General features: G+C 37.6%; 1 protein-coding gene across 30 annotated transcripts in view; it reads right to left on the bottom strand.

Moving 5' to 3' along the window:
* The window catches only part of TENM3 (teneurin transmembrane protein 3), a 1,314,113-nt gene that overhangs the window by 228,498 nt on the left and 1,070,285 nt on the right, over window positions 1–15,330 (bottom strand). The window contains exons 1-2 of one of the 30 annotated variants that reach the window (XM_042015035.1): window positions 15,106–15,275; window positions 14,337–14,427 (exon numbers count right to left, since the gene is read on the bottom strand). The exons of 25 other annotated variants lie outside the window; for them this stretch is intronic. The gene's annotated coding sequence lies outside the window, so the exon portion shown is untranslated. Of the gene's footprint in view, window positions 1–14,336; window positions 14,428–15,105; window positions 15,276–15,330 lie in introns of those variants that run through there. 4 more of the 30 variants (XM_042015036.1, XM_042015038.1, XM_042015034.1 and 1 more) reach the window with 4 other exon arrangements.

Here is a 15,330-nt window from a genome sequence, read left to right as displayed (position 1 = left end):
AAAATACATTTCTAGATTTTTTTTTAGTGTATATTTGTAGTCTAAATCAGAACTAAGTGGTTCAGTGCAGTCACAGATGAGCCAAATCCAAAAGCACTGCTGGCTCCAGTGAAATGGTAAAGCAGCACCAAAAAGGAGCCCAGGTCTGCAGTGAGGAATGAAAGAACACAACACACCAACCAACCAAGTCCATGGGGAAAAAAAATAAGGAATTAACAAATCAGAGCAGATATGAACAAGAAGGGATAGGAAAATTAGGAAGACTTCAGAACAAGTTATGTGGAAAATAGCACCCCGCTATGAGGGCATTTCAAGTGAGCTTCCAGCATGAAGTATGCTGGGCTGCACCTCTTCTCTTGAGGGTTTATCCCTGTCCACACTGGTAAGAATGGATAACACAGTTAATGAAATGCAATCAGGGAGTTAAGCACAGCTCAGAAAGACACAATCAGCTTCCCCTTAGTGAAAAGTCACCCTGCCCAGTAAGACACCATTAAGGAGAAAATACAAAAGAAAATGGTACCCCAGAGGTGGGGGAAAGTGGTGTAAAGTGTTTGCTCTTCCTGCTGTGTGGTATCTGGAAACTACTTGGTTCAATATGAAGAAAATACAGAAGTTATTTTGATCTTTGTTATACAGATGGTGTTTTTGTATTAAATTAATGAATGCATGGCACATTAACATACTCAGTGTAAACCACATGCATGGAAGAGGTTTTAACTTCAAGATATATTGCTATTTTCTTCTCATTTTAAAGATGTTTTAACAATTTTCACACAAATACAGGCCAGCTCCCTGTGCTACAAATAATTATACAATCTCCAAAACAGCACCTTGTTCCAGCTACTTCGATTTGTCTTGGTTTTGATTTGTTTGGGGTTTTTTTTTTCTTAAACAATGATTTAAAGAAATCAAACACAGACAAATCCTGCCAGAAAATGTTTTCATAATAGAGGCCAGTAATGCCTACACCAAATACATCTAAAACACGAGTGTGTCAGCAACGCCTCTCTCAGCTATGCCAGCCACCCTGAGAAACAGCATGCACAACACAAAGCAGCAACACAGTGTCCATGGATCACCATTAGATAAACTTGTAAATCCAGATACTGTACCCTTATTACAGCACAGCAACACAAACTTCAACCTTCCTCTTCCTCACCCTCCATGTGTTTCAACCCTCCACCTTACCTCAGGAAGCCAGCTGAATCAGAGTTAAACCAGGATTTAGCTCAGAGGAGGGTTTTTTGGACTAAAAAGCCTTAGGGACAAAGCTTAGTTTGAACTGCCAATATAGTGGAGATAAGACTTTCAGGGCTGGACATAACTGGGATAGTGCACGCAGGAGAAAATGTAACATGAAAAAGCTCAGATGCTCTCTGCAAGCACCTGTTTTAAGCCACTGGAGCACCCCTATATCAAGCTCAATACATGTAAGGAAGACGGGGTAATACCTGTTTGGTTTGACAATGTCTCTGCATGTGGCTACTGTCAGTATTTTCTTAGTGTAGCTGATTAGGTTTTTCCTTGGTTAAAAATGCCAATATGGAGTTCCCAGGGAAAAGAATAATGTGAAACAGCTGACAACATATTTATGCCTAAGAGATTACTATTTGTTATAAAAACCATAAGAGATTGATGAACATGCATATGCTGGTAGACCAGTTTTCATAATAGAAATGGAAAAAAAACCCCTAATGACATTTCTAAACAAACATTTATGCCAGTAAATGTTCTACCACAGATATAACTGTATCAGCAGCAGAACTCAGTTAAAACAACATCAGCCAAAATTATTTCCCTGAAATAACAGACGCTTCTAGCACTGTGAACAGGGCGCAGGGCTTGCCAATACACCTACATCTCTCCTGCAAATATTTTGGAAAAAGTAAGCCCATAACTTGTGTTCCTGTCACAGCCTTGGTCTACCACAAGTAAGAGAAGCTTGTGGGTTTTTTCCATTGTATTCTTAACATGTTTTGTGGAATAGTTCTAACCTTGTAACTTGTTAGAAGAAATGATCCACTGTTTCATTATGAAAATCTATCTGCAGTAGCCAGTGAGGAGGTTTTACAGGTTGAAAAGGTGCCAGAGTTTTAACATGTTCTTGGTATTTATCATCTCTAAGTTTGTAATCAAAACTCTGTTATTCCACATAGTAGCAAACACTTAATTTTGCAGTATTGATGTAAATGTACACAGGCTACTAAACCACAGATTCTTCAACAATTTTAAGATTGTTTTATGATATATTCAAGGATCCAGTGCCTATAATTCCACAAAGAGCTCTACAGCATGAAGAAAAATATTGTCTAGTCAAAATATTTCAGTTGACTAGTCTGACTTTCTGATTAGCTGATTTTTTATACCGATTCTTGCAGGAATTTTGGCATTACGCAAAGCCTTTTAGAAATGCTGAAAGAAAAACATAGTTCTGGTCCTTAGAGATCTACACATTTAAATTCTGTTCATTACTAATGAACATAAATTTATTACCCATTTTCCATTCGTATTATCAGAGATTATTTATTTTATTGGCTACAGATGAGTTTTAACATCTTAACATGTAAGATACAAGTTTTAACATCAGTCACAGACAAGTAGGAAAGCTACTGCTCAAATTACATTTAAATTTTAGTAGGAAATACAGGAGGTATGTTCCCTATGAGGCATATCCCATCATATTTGTATTTCTAAATCTCTTGGGATTAAACTGTTCAGTATTGTCTAAGGGATAGACAGACTACTGTTTTCGATGTATTTATTGTCATAAACATTGTACCTATTTGTGATTTGAAATGCAACCAGACTTGTGATCTATTGCTATCCAATAAAACTAGCTTGTAGTCAGTTGCCTAATAGTGTTCATAGTATTTTATTATTCACACAATACAATGCAAGTAACAACTTGAAACACCCTTTTCCCTCATGTGAATGAAGGAGTTTAAAATACTCCCATTACCTTGTTTCCTGAAAACCTGCTTTCTAAATCCTTTCTTCAAGAGTGTTTCATGACAGCAAAAAAAAACCCCACCCCACATTGTGTGCTTGTGATCAGTTACAAAGTGTGGAAGACAGAAGAGGATGCCTCTGAAGTACACTAACAAGCCTCTCAGTAAATGTTTTTTTCCCTCTTTCTCAAGGCTTTCATAGAATGAGAAGGATAACAGTTCTCAAATACTGACCATCTGAAAGGTACCTGCATTTGACATCACCATAACCCCTAAAATAAATAAATAAACATTTTGTTACCATATGATTTTAAGTGTTCCCAACCTGAGAAGGGCCAAGCAAGGTATCAGACACATTTGACACACATTAGACACCTGTTCCAGAGAACTCTACTCAAGCAAACAGCACGTCAAACTTTACAGATGCTCGTAATAAAGATACAAAAAATAAAAAAACCTGATTGCTAGTTTCAAATGCACTACCTCTTCAGGAACTGATTTGCTCTTGTGGGCATGTAAAGACCCGCTACTGCTGCAGCTGCCACATAGCAGGGAATTCGTCTACAGAAGCAATGTGTCTAGTCATAATCTCCTTCTGAAACATGAAGGTGCTTATTTCTGATTAAACTGCATTTATAATATTAAGTTATTATAGCATTCCTGTGCTGGATCTGTCATTTCCACTATGCACTCCGTTTCTCAGGCATTCATAACCTAGTGGTTTTAATTCATATCTGTCTGAAATTCGGTGCATTAGTCAGCTTGCATACAAATTTCCTCTGAAGAGGTGGGGGAAATTAAAAGCTTTGGATTTCTTCCTTGGAAGTCCAAGATATTTTGATAAATGTTGATAATATTTCAATTTATTAATAATATTTTATTTCAATAAGCCATGCCTTGGTCTAACAGCCTGGATTAGTGGTTTCCAATCCAAACTGTACCAGAACTGTGTTGGTCCTGTGCCTTCTTAGGTAGCTCTGTGCTGCTATCTGAAACTAGGGACACTGAGGTGTATCTTTGCAGACACGTGAATGCAATAGGGATGGTTCTCAAGGAGACAGCATACCTTGAAATTATCTTGAAATACTCTTGAAACAATTCTGGGAGGCAATAATCCCCATTTTGCAATAGGATCTAGAAACTCCAAAGATTCAGACTTCAGATCCCATCTGCGACTCCCAACAGGTTTTTTAATTTAATTCAGGGTGCACAGGGAGCTTTAGCTGCCACTTAATACACGAGTATTATGACAAGCCTTATTACGTAGATCAAATAATTCGTAACACCCCCCCGAAGTATGAACACACATAACATGTTCTAATAATGTCTATTACTTTTTGTATCCAAAAGTGAGTTCATTAAGCTCACTGGAACTCTAGGTGTAGTCTGAATGACCCAAGAACTCCTATTTTATGAGGCTGTTATGTAGATTTTGTTCAGGTTTGCTGTTAGTAGATACTCAATAGCAGATATTTAAGTATGGGTGTCTGAAGTTACAAGTAGCTAACAGTAACACCTTATCATTGTCATCTTTCTGGCATGACTCAGGAAAGTACAATAATAAAATATCAGAAAAATAAAGATATGCAATTGTCATACATATCATATATATAAATGGATTTGATCCTCGTTTGGTTATATGACAGATGTGTAACTACACTGATACCATGAACACTGTACCATGTGTATATACCATCAACACTAAAAATTCTAAAATTTTCTTTACATTTTATTACAGAGTAATCTTATGTTCTTCTTTGACAAGGTTATATTGTTTCCCTGCATTGGCACATCAACTTACACTGCATATAAAGGAAAGAAGTTTGATCATGTGGAAGAGCAAAGCAACTTAATAAAATCTGCTTTACTAACTACATCACAGATACTTGCAAAACTCAGGTATTTCAGAGAAAAGTGTACATTATTATTGTTAATTTGTGTATCTATATAAAAAACCCTACTGTTACATTTTCACAGATGATCAGACCAATAAGACAGCCCCTCTTCCACTAAGTACATGAAACTTTTACCACAAAAGTTTCTTTTGAAAACACCAGCCTGTCTGGACAGAAAGCACGTTAACACAAATGCAAGTGCACACACATCTGCCTCAATGAAAAGACATGGTGCCACCTCATAGCATGACACTGTCACAGAAACAGTGAATTGCCTATTACCTGTTTGTCTGTGAAACATAAACAAATACTTTCTTTCTGCTTCATTTTAATCCTACTGAGGTGGAAAAGAGCTATCCAGAACTATGAAAGGCAAAGGCAGAAGGTCTTTCTCTAGAATACCAGTCAGCATTTGAATGAAAGGGAGAGCCACAGCCTACTGATTAACAGATCAGCTGGCAGAGTCCACTACTTTACAAAAATCTGGCTTCCATGCTTCAGTGCTAATCATTTTCTTTAAACAAGCAGCAGTGACTTTATAAAAGGAGATGTACTTCCATCCAAAAACATAAGCTACTAGGTCATTCCTACACCAGAGAGAGACATTTAGTGTGAGTTATAATTGACTTACAACAGAGTTGAGTGCATTTCTTTAGGCTCTTCATATGGGTAGCCAAAAGGGACTACTTACACGCTTTTCAAACAACTTAGAATCCGATTGCAGCAATACGAGTATCATGGTACAAAGGTTTATGACTTTTAGGACGTTGAGTGCATAAGGGAAGAACTTACTTCTATGAACTAAAAAGCTGTATTGCATACATTTACATCCCACAGAAAACACATCAAAACATGGCTTGTTACTTAGTCATCTCACTTGAATGAAGTGTGACCACTAACATGAGTTACAGTATTGTTACTTGTCTCAAAAAATGTGCACATGTATATGAAAATGAGGCAAAGCTCAACATTTTTCAAGCAGATTTCACTGATAAAGGAGCGACAAATCTGGCAAGAACAGGTACATGCAAGGTAGTTATGCATGCAGCCTCTCGACTAGGCTGAGTGCTGAATGGGAACTGACATTTCATATTCTTGTGTGGTTTTCTCTTACTTTTTTTTTAAAGCAATTAAAAAAAAATCTCATTATCCTAAATTAAGAGCTATATGACAAGAAAACCTTGGAAGCAAAAGCATAATTTGAATGTTCCTAGCACAGGAAGTGAATCTATGGAATCAAGAATTAGTAAAGTGGAGGTAACTACCATCTTTTAAGAAGAGAGTCTTCAGGTCTGTCAAGATCCCTTTTTAAAGGGTTCCCATCTGCCGTGGCCCGACAGGCCCATACAGAAATCACCAGAGAAGACGAAAAAAGAAATACAGACCTAACTAGAATGGTAGTGTGAAAAATATTCAGAGACAGACATACAGGGTGAATTTCCTGTTAAGTTTGCCATGTTATGCTGTAAGTGTTAATGGCTTCTGTCAAACACAAATTTGTTTAGAGCCACAGGTATGTCCTTTGTTTTACTCTTTCCCTCTTACCCTTAACATGAGCCTCAGGCTCAATGCTTATATCTGCACTAACTCAACAGGAGCAGTCTAGTGCAAGCTTGAGGGCAAACACTGGCACAAAATCATCAATAACTTGTAATTGATAGCATTCTTCCTGCCTTAATTTTTTGGCTCTAACAACCAGTGCTCTCCCAGATAACAGCCACACAGTTCAAAGAAGGGTATGAACCACGGACTGCTCACAGGAGGTTGAATGAATGAGGTCCTCAGGCTGTTGGTGAAGCGCATGTGCACATCAGTGATACTTGGACTGTTAACAGAAAATGACCTTGGCTTGCTCCCTTTGCTAGTGATACAAAGACTATGCATGTGTCTCTCCTTCTCCACAATCTAATTTTGCTCTCTACAGTTAAAAAGAAAGGCACATGGCTGGTTTCTTCTTTCCCTTTCATTGCCCTCTTCCACCATGTTGCAGAATTTGGGAAACCCAAGAAAGGAGGGAACGCCTCATGGCTATAAGGTGCTAGCCTGCAGCATACCACTCTGAGCTGCAGGCAGCTCTCAGCAGGCAAGCAGAGCTGATGCTTTCCAATACTTCTCAAGTATTACTGCATTGCCAGGCTTCTGGATTTATCAACATCCATGGCCTGTTCCATTTCAACGCTCAGGTAGAATATTAAAGAGGTGCTGCATTACAGCCACAAACACAAGTGGAACATCAGCCAGCTGAGTGTAGGGGACTCCTTCCCTTGGCTAAAATTCAAACTATACACATGCATGCATATGCTGTTTCAGACTAACACAGCTCAGTCTACAAATTATGTTAATAAAGGTTTTAATTTCTATACAAACTATACAAAATAAACCTACTTTCATGGAATGATGGTAATTCAGTTTGTTATAGGACTCAGTACATTTTTGTATTTCTTAGTAAAGATCCCCATATACTCTATTGCATACTGACCACATTTGGCTCAAGAATACACATGGAAACTACACACACATAAAAAATACACACAAAAAGACAGGGGAAAAAATAAAACAAAGAACAGATTCTAGCACAAGCTCTGCTGAATACTGCAAAGCGAAACCAAACACTCAGAATGAACAATTTGTTACCCATTATTTTATGAGGCACAGTTGCACTACAGGAATCAGAAGCAGACAATATACAAGTGGAATGAAGAATGTTCAGCTATGCCTGGTGTCACCAAAATCACTGCAAGCAAAACCAATTGCCTCAAAGGCAAAAACATAACTTTGTCTGATGTAGGCTTTTATTTTTATTCCTCTTTTTTCACCTCAAGTAACTGGTTCTGCTGCCATGGCTCTAATCAGCAGTAAATTAGGATTAGGTAGAAAAGACTAGGATGAGGGGGTAATGTAAAAGCTGGAGGGCAGAAACGAGAAAAGAGAATTGATAAATAACACACAGGTCTCTTTTGTGAAAAGCTTGCAGAACTGCTGAGGAATAACTCAAAATACTATCCAAATGCCACTGATAGAAAAATCACCAGGGGAGAAGGGTTTGCATCCAGAGAGGAACCCACTGACTGAAAAGTCTGTTTAAGATTCCTTGACCTCAGGGGAAAGAGGATGGTAAACACCGGGTTCTCACACAAATGAGAAGTAGCAGGGTTTGCAGAGTAAGACTGTCTGAAATTCTCTGAAGATACCCATTTAATGTTATGAACCTTACTCTACCCTTTGGAGAAAGGACAGCTGCTGAAAAGAAACTCTCCTGGAAAGAAAATACATGCTCAGCTCCATAAACCAAAGTTGTCAATGGAGGGGCAAAAGAAAAGGAAGACAGGGCTGGAAAAGTTCTTTGAGGTACTTCCAGTCTACAAAAAAGACTTCAATATTGTCAGTGCTTTCAGCACACTTGTCAAGGGACAGTGAGATCCTCTTCAGCTCAAGATCCATCAGCTTACTGCTTGTCTCTTGCTTGGTAGGAGAGATCCTAAGATTCAGTATCATTACAAGACAATGGATAGGCCTATCTGTGTGGCAGCCTTCCTGAAGTCATCTGATGAAAAAGACAGTTTGACAGAATTACATTTTCAAACTCTATGTGTCTGCCTTCAAAAAGTTTGTCTTCTGGTTGGGCATATGGAAACATACACATACAGATAATCCTCCTGCTTTATGGCAGAACATGATTGACAAGTAAAAGCAGAGAGCTGAGGAGGAAGCAAGAATAATTAAACAGAAAGAAAAATGTAAGAAAATTCTTTAGGCAAAAGGCACTTCTATCATATAGGCAAGTAGGTCAATAGCCAAGTCTGTCAGGAACATGGGGAACTTGGCATGAGTGAAAGGGGACATTCTCTCTCCATCTGGACAATGATGCTTCACGTTGAGTACGCACTCTGACTCTACAACCCTGCACTAAAGACCACACCAAAACACTGCTGGCAACTGGCAACTTTAAAATCTTAACTGCCTGAAGTAACATGTCCCAGAAAAATACCACAAATGCGAGGGCAACGTGCTTTCTTACTGCTGTGGAACTGGTGAGGAGACAACTATGAAACGCTTTCCAGCTTCAAAGACCGAGGTGATGACGGGAAGAAGAACCCTGCTCTCTTCTTAGGAGATCACCTATGTGTTGAAGAAAAGGAGCTCATAGGTTGCAAAGTGGAAGTTAAAATCATCTCCCTTCAAAATGGCAACATATAATCAAAGCTTAGGAACAAAATGTGTAACAGCCACTCAACACACTACAAAACAAGTAATACTTGTTCGTCAAAAAATGGAACATCTGTGAACTGTGCTGAGATATTTTTCATCACCTCCAGGATGTTAGTGTTACAAAATGCCTCTTGATATGCAGCTCATTTTTTTGGTCCTTAACTCACGTTACTGCATCTAGATACATCATCTGAGTCCACAAGGTCTTTAAAAATGTTACAGGTGGTCCTTCCATGTGACTATGCTACATAGTTTTCTTCTTTCTTTCCATCTTTCTTATAAATCATTCCCTCTAGTCTCCAATAATTTTTAATACTCGGCTGTGAGTCTCAGTCAATTAACCTATACCTTCAGGTGGTCAAATTTGGATCCAGTTTTCCTGTTACTGTCTTTCCTTGTATTTTGTGCATTTGTTTTGAAATTCACTTAACAATTATGCCAGTGCCTAGACAGGGAGCACTATAAAAGGAAAAAAAAATAGCACTAAGCTATTTCAAAAGCCAAAACTTGAAAATTACCCTGTTTATTTGAAATCAATGTAGTTTTACACAAATGAAAGAAATCTTTCTTGAATGAGAAAAGATAGGTAAAAAGGAAGGGGGAAGATGGACAGTTGAGAGTATTTGATTAAATACTTATATTAGTATGCAATAGCTAGAATTATACTTTTAAGCTTTTAAGACATAAATACTGACTACCATTACAAAACACAAGTAAGATAGAAATTTAACCATTAATTATCTATTTTCTAAATGATTTGTTTCCAGCTTAGTCACAGGCCTCCCAGGGTTCGAGTATCTTTAAAAAAACATAAAAAACACACACATTTAAACAAATAACATCCATGCTGCTAAGGCTGGAAGTTGGCTTGTCTGTCCTCATAGTAACTTAAAAACCAGTTTTAAAAGCAGTAATGAATTAAAACAAATGATTATCAATGAAATCCTTAAAGACAGGTATATAATAATTAACATAAAGGTCACCTTAATAGTCAATTTAGAGATATTTCTAGATCTCCCAAGCCAAAGGATAAACTCTTCAGTACTAAAATTTGCCATTATTAGAACAGTTCATTTCATTGTTCAGCCTCTAACTCGTTATCTGTAATTAAGAAAAATCAGATTTCAAAGCAACAAGAGAAGACTGTGATACAGCTATTTGAAGCACACTCTGGCAGGGATAATGCCAGCAGAGAGGTGGCTGTCATAAAATAGCCAAATGGCTTTTTCCACCTCCATCAAGGTCACTTTACTGATGATGTGCTCAATAAGATGATAATGCATTTAACCACTTTCCTTGCATCTGACTTCGACCTTACTGCAAATCCAAATGGCCTTGTTTAACTACCCTGGCCTTTCAACATTTCCCTGAACAAAGATAATTAAGGAGATATACTGCCCCCTACTATCACAGGAATTGAAAGACAAATAAACTTTTAAGAGCACAGCCAGGTGTCTATTGCATTAATGTACAATGTTTAAGCAGGGGGTAAAATGAAATAATGGTTAAATAATTATAAAAGGTTAACAAAGTTAACTTTGCTACGTAAGGCAATTCTGTTCTATTTAAAAGAAAGAACATGAGAGGCTTTCCAGGCTACTCTTTACAACTCCCTGGACAACAGTCCTTTCTTTAATGCAGTTTCTGACTTAGGAGAAAAAATGTCCTGCAAAAAGTTAACAACTCTGAAATTTCTGCAGATTTGAAATTGGTTATATTTCATACAAAGGTATAATAATGTTTTATGAAAAAGCAGGCCTATATGATTAAACCAAAAGCTGCTCTAAAAAACCATTTTCATTCTTTTTTTTTCCTTTGTGTGTGGTCAGCAACTATACTGGAGGTGAAAATTAAAGCAGTTTAAAAATTAGTTTGGCAGTTCTGACAATTTGGAAGCTTAAGGTAGTGCTTTTTTATGATTTATACAATTATGAAAACCAACCAAATAATATCTTTATATAAATAGCAGTTGCCCTTTTTTTTTTTTAAGTTTTGACTAAAATTTACTCTTGCATTTCAAATAGCTCTCCAGGACACTAATTCTTCTTGATACCAAGAAAAAAAAAACCCCATGTCAATAGCTCTTGGACTAATAACAACTGAAACAGAAAAAGAAGAATAAAATACCTGGTAAAGCAGTTGGATGTTAGTTATGCAGAGATGCAAGAGATCTTATGTTAGATTAATTTTTTTTTCTTCTAAATCTGTTTTTCTTTTAATCACCTCAGAAATATTGCTGTATAGGTCTGAATCCCCTTCAAAAGTGAGAAAGCAGCAAAACAGCAAGTTTTATCAGAAAGATAAAAACTCATAACTCACTGCTGATGTGATCCTAGATATGTTAGCACATTGCTACTGCAAAAATTGCTCTTCCTTTGCCACAGAAAATAAAGTACACAGAAACCCTGTCACATGTATTTAATCAGTTTTATCATAATGCAGTTCTTCAGAAATTACAACAAGTCCACCTCTGCCATTTTGTCAGGCCACCATTACTTTGAGTTGTAGATGTAGTTTTTTCAGAAAAAACTACATCTACAAAACATTTTTCTGTTGCAAATTTCAACATGTTCAGGTATTTGGCTTAATCTTTTGCTGTAACACTTCTTAATGCAGAGCCAACTCCTGAATTCTGAATACACCAGAAGTTAAACCTCCTGTAAAGGTACCTTCATGTATTAAATACAAAAATAAGTGATTACAGTATCAATACCAAGAAGTTTGCAATGATTCATTTACCAAAGCTATGCAAAGTCCTTTCTGCTGTATATAACAAGCCATAAATAAGTCTTTCGTTCTGAGCTAGAATGATATACTGTTTCCAGATACTAGAACTCTACATTTTTCTTACATCTAAAGGACTTGCTTCAAAAACAATCTACTTTATAGCATTTTACAAAAAACAGTTATTTCATTTCAAGTTTGGATAAATGGTGGTCTTAGTCAATCTCAAAAGATGACTACACACTTTGTTGTTACCTTGAGTGAGTCCTGAAGTTTTTGTGTATAATTGCACTTTGAATTCCTCAATCTTAGACAAAGAAGATGCATGACTATTTTCTACTCATTCAGAGTATTTCAGCCACCTACCTATTCTGTTCAGAGTTTCTAACATGGGTGACGTTTTTTAAAGGAACACAAGTGCCATTTTTTCCACTTGTTCCTACCATTTAAAAAGGTTAACTTAGCTGGAAAACTACAGAAACATTTTTTTTAGTACAGTTGCTTTATTTCATCCTGATTTCTTGTTTTGTATAAAAATCTTCAAACCTGAAAAGATATATACATCTTCAAACCATTAGTGAGGTCACCAGCTCACAGCATCATCCTCCATACATCACTGAATATACAAAAGCCCTCTTGCTGTTCTGAAAAGCATAAATCTCTAACTACCTCTGGAGAAAGTCCTTCAAACCCACACAGAACGACGCCTATAGAAGTATTTAGAATGAATGTAACCAGCAATAAGATCTTTGAACACATGCAGAAAGGATAGGAAAGCTAATGTCTTTTCTTGTTTTGGACAACAATACAGGGTAGTCCTATTTTCTGATACCATCGCTCACATGTCTATGTTGTACAAAGTGCATATATTACGACCTTATATTTTTCCTTATTTAGTTCACCAAGTGAATTGGGAAGCAATACAAGTTATAGGAAGAAAAGTTATAGCGTCTGATCTCACAATTGCTTATCAGACCATTTTGGTAATTTGAAAAGTCATGTTAAATCTTCACAGATGCACATTAGAAATGAAAGACTACAGCACAAGACAAATTCCTTAAGCTGGGTCCCTTTGCATCAGACACTGATATGTACAGATATTTCTGTATCTTTCCAGCCAAAGGATAAACTCTTCAGTACTAAAATTTGCCATTATCAGAAAAGATAATTTCAATGTTCAGCCTCTAACTTGCTATCTGTAGCTTAAAAAATCAGACTTCAAAGCTGAGGGGTGTATGGCAGCATTCTTATTGTGGACCTTTAGAATGTACACACATCTGAAATGACATTTTATATTTTTTTTATTGCATCAATTATCAATTTTTCTAGACAGAAACTGCTTTTCTTCAAATGGAAAAAAATATACCCCATACTGCATGGAACTTATAACTTCTTGTGTTCTCAATTCTGCTACAGAAAGGTCAGAAAGTAAAAACGACAAGCCAAAGCCATCTAAACATTAAATGTTTTTTAAAGGTACTAGTGCTGTAGGTCTCTTGCTAAATTGTAACACACCCTTTTATAACTCCTTGACAGAAAAAAAATTCTTATACTGTGAAATATGAGGCCACTCTCCACACAGGATTGCAGAGCGATTAATCAAAAAACTTTGTAACATCTCATTTGTAGTTACTGGACTGCGTGACAGTTTTGAACCCCAATCTGATGGATGAAAAAAATGGTAAACTAGATTTCTTTCTGTTCTTGTTTGAGCACTTTCCCCTTCCTGGGTTTTACACAAATACTTCCACCTGAACTTACTGAGGATACATTAGAAGATTTACCTTTTGAAAGACGGAAAAGTGTACTACACCAGCTGTGTGCTAGAAGTTCATGGGAGTAAACCCAGCCTATTTAGTGCCATTATGCAAATTACACATTCTTATCTTAATGATAGGCTATACTTAACATCAGGCAATTAGATCCTTGTGTCTTATTAAGAAATTAACACGCTTTTCAATGGATAGGGGACTCTTGCCATCTTCAGTAACTTTTCTACACATTTTCAGTGAATTTACTCTGTGGATGAGAGATCTTAGGGGAGAGAAGGTACTTCCCTTCCTCTCCCTCCATTGTTCTCTACCTTTAAAGCTGCTAACAAACAGCTCCAGAGCAGCTCAGTCTTTGTCTGGAAGTTTGGTAGTTCACATCCTAAGTTTCTTTCCCCATTGCTAAAATATTAGAAGGCAAGGGTTTTGAAAGCTTCCCACAGGATCAGCCAGAAAATAGACACAAAGTTAACAAAGGGCAGCTATCACTACAAAGTGTCAGGTTTGTTTACTGGAGCAGATCAGTATTTCCTCAAATCTTCAAAGTTCAGATTGTTTTGTTTAATAAACTGTTAAAAAAACCCCCCAAAACAACGCCAAATGGGCTAATTAAGGTGGAAATAAGTGACGATAGCTTAAAATAAAACACTCCACAGACAGATGGGTAGTTCAAATTCAGATTCACATGGATGAACAAGAAAACTAAAATGTAGTGTGCACAAAAGCTGCAATGGTATGTTCATGCACTGGAATACAGACATTGTAAGTAAATTTAATTGCTGACATACCTTTCTCAGTTTTTTTTTCCCCCAATCCTTCCTTAAAGTCTACTCTAGCAATTAACAGAGGTCTCCGGATGGCTCACTGAAATATTTAAAGCTGAAGAACAAAAGGTTTATTTTAAAAATGAAAACCTTGGCTTCTACAACTCCAGACATGAATCTGCTTTCAATTACTGAAAGTATTTCCACTTCAGTGAAAAAGGATCAAATTTTCAACTACACCATCTTTAGGCAATGAATTTGGTTACATTAAGCTTTAAGAATCAGAATGACTTTGTGACACAGCTGTATATTCCATGCGTATCATGTATTAGGTATACAAAAAAGAAGGAGCTGGCACTTTAAATGAGAAGCAGACAGAAATGTGTCTGCTCGCAGCAGCACTGTACTTCCATACCAAAGCTCTGCTTTAGGGCTGGTTTTTTTCAGGTGCCCACATAAATGTCAAAGACTACACTAAGCTTAAATGAAGGATTTTACACTTCTTTAGAAATGAATCTGGGCTGATTTCCCACCCAATACTTTTATTTGCATAATTTGCACTATTGTAAAGTTACGTTTTTCTTTCTAGACTTTTGAACGAGCACAATCTCTTCCACATCCCACCCAGTGCAGCAGGAATCGCAGCCCCCAGGAAGCACGATAATCAGAAGCACTTTATACTTCTCCCATTACCCGAGCGTAACAGAGTCGGGCGATGGAGCTCGAAGGCTTCGCTCCGCAGCGAGATGCGATACCTCAAATGCAAATTATGCAAAAACTTCTCATTTCTTACATCGCCGATTTCGCGAATCTCTCCTACCGCATCCCAGCCAGACACAGGGTCGGGCTCTTTCAGCAGCACGGCCAGACACAGGACGCGAGCGGTTACCTCCCGGCTTAGGCACACTCGGCTGGCAGGGCGGGCAGTACGGGCCGCCCGCGGCTCCTCGCAGCGCTGCCCGAGCCGCGGAATGAGGCGGCGGCGGCGCCGCCCCCGGCCCCGGCCCGCGCCCCGCCC

This window comes from Corvus kubaryi, unplaced genomic scaffold (genome assembly GCF_017639235.1).
Source record: "Corvus kubaryi isolate FWS band 111438036 unplaced genomic scaffold, C.kubaryi_AGA036_p1.0 split3-131, whole genome shotgun sequence".
Lineage (NCBI taxonomy): Eukaryota > Metazoa > Chordata > Aves > Passeriformes > Corvidae > Corvus > Corvus kubaryi.
The sequence above is the reverse complement of the archived record's forward strand: the minus strand, read 5'-3'. Positions and strand labels throughout refer to the sequence as shown.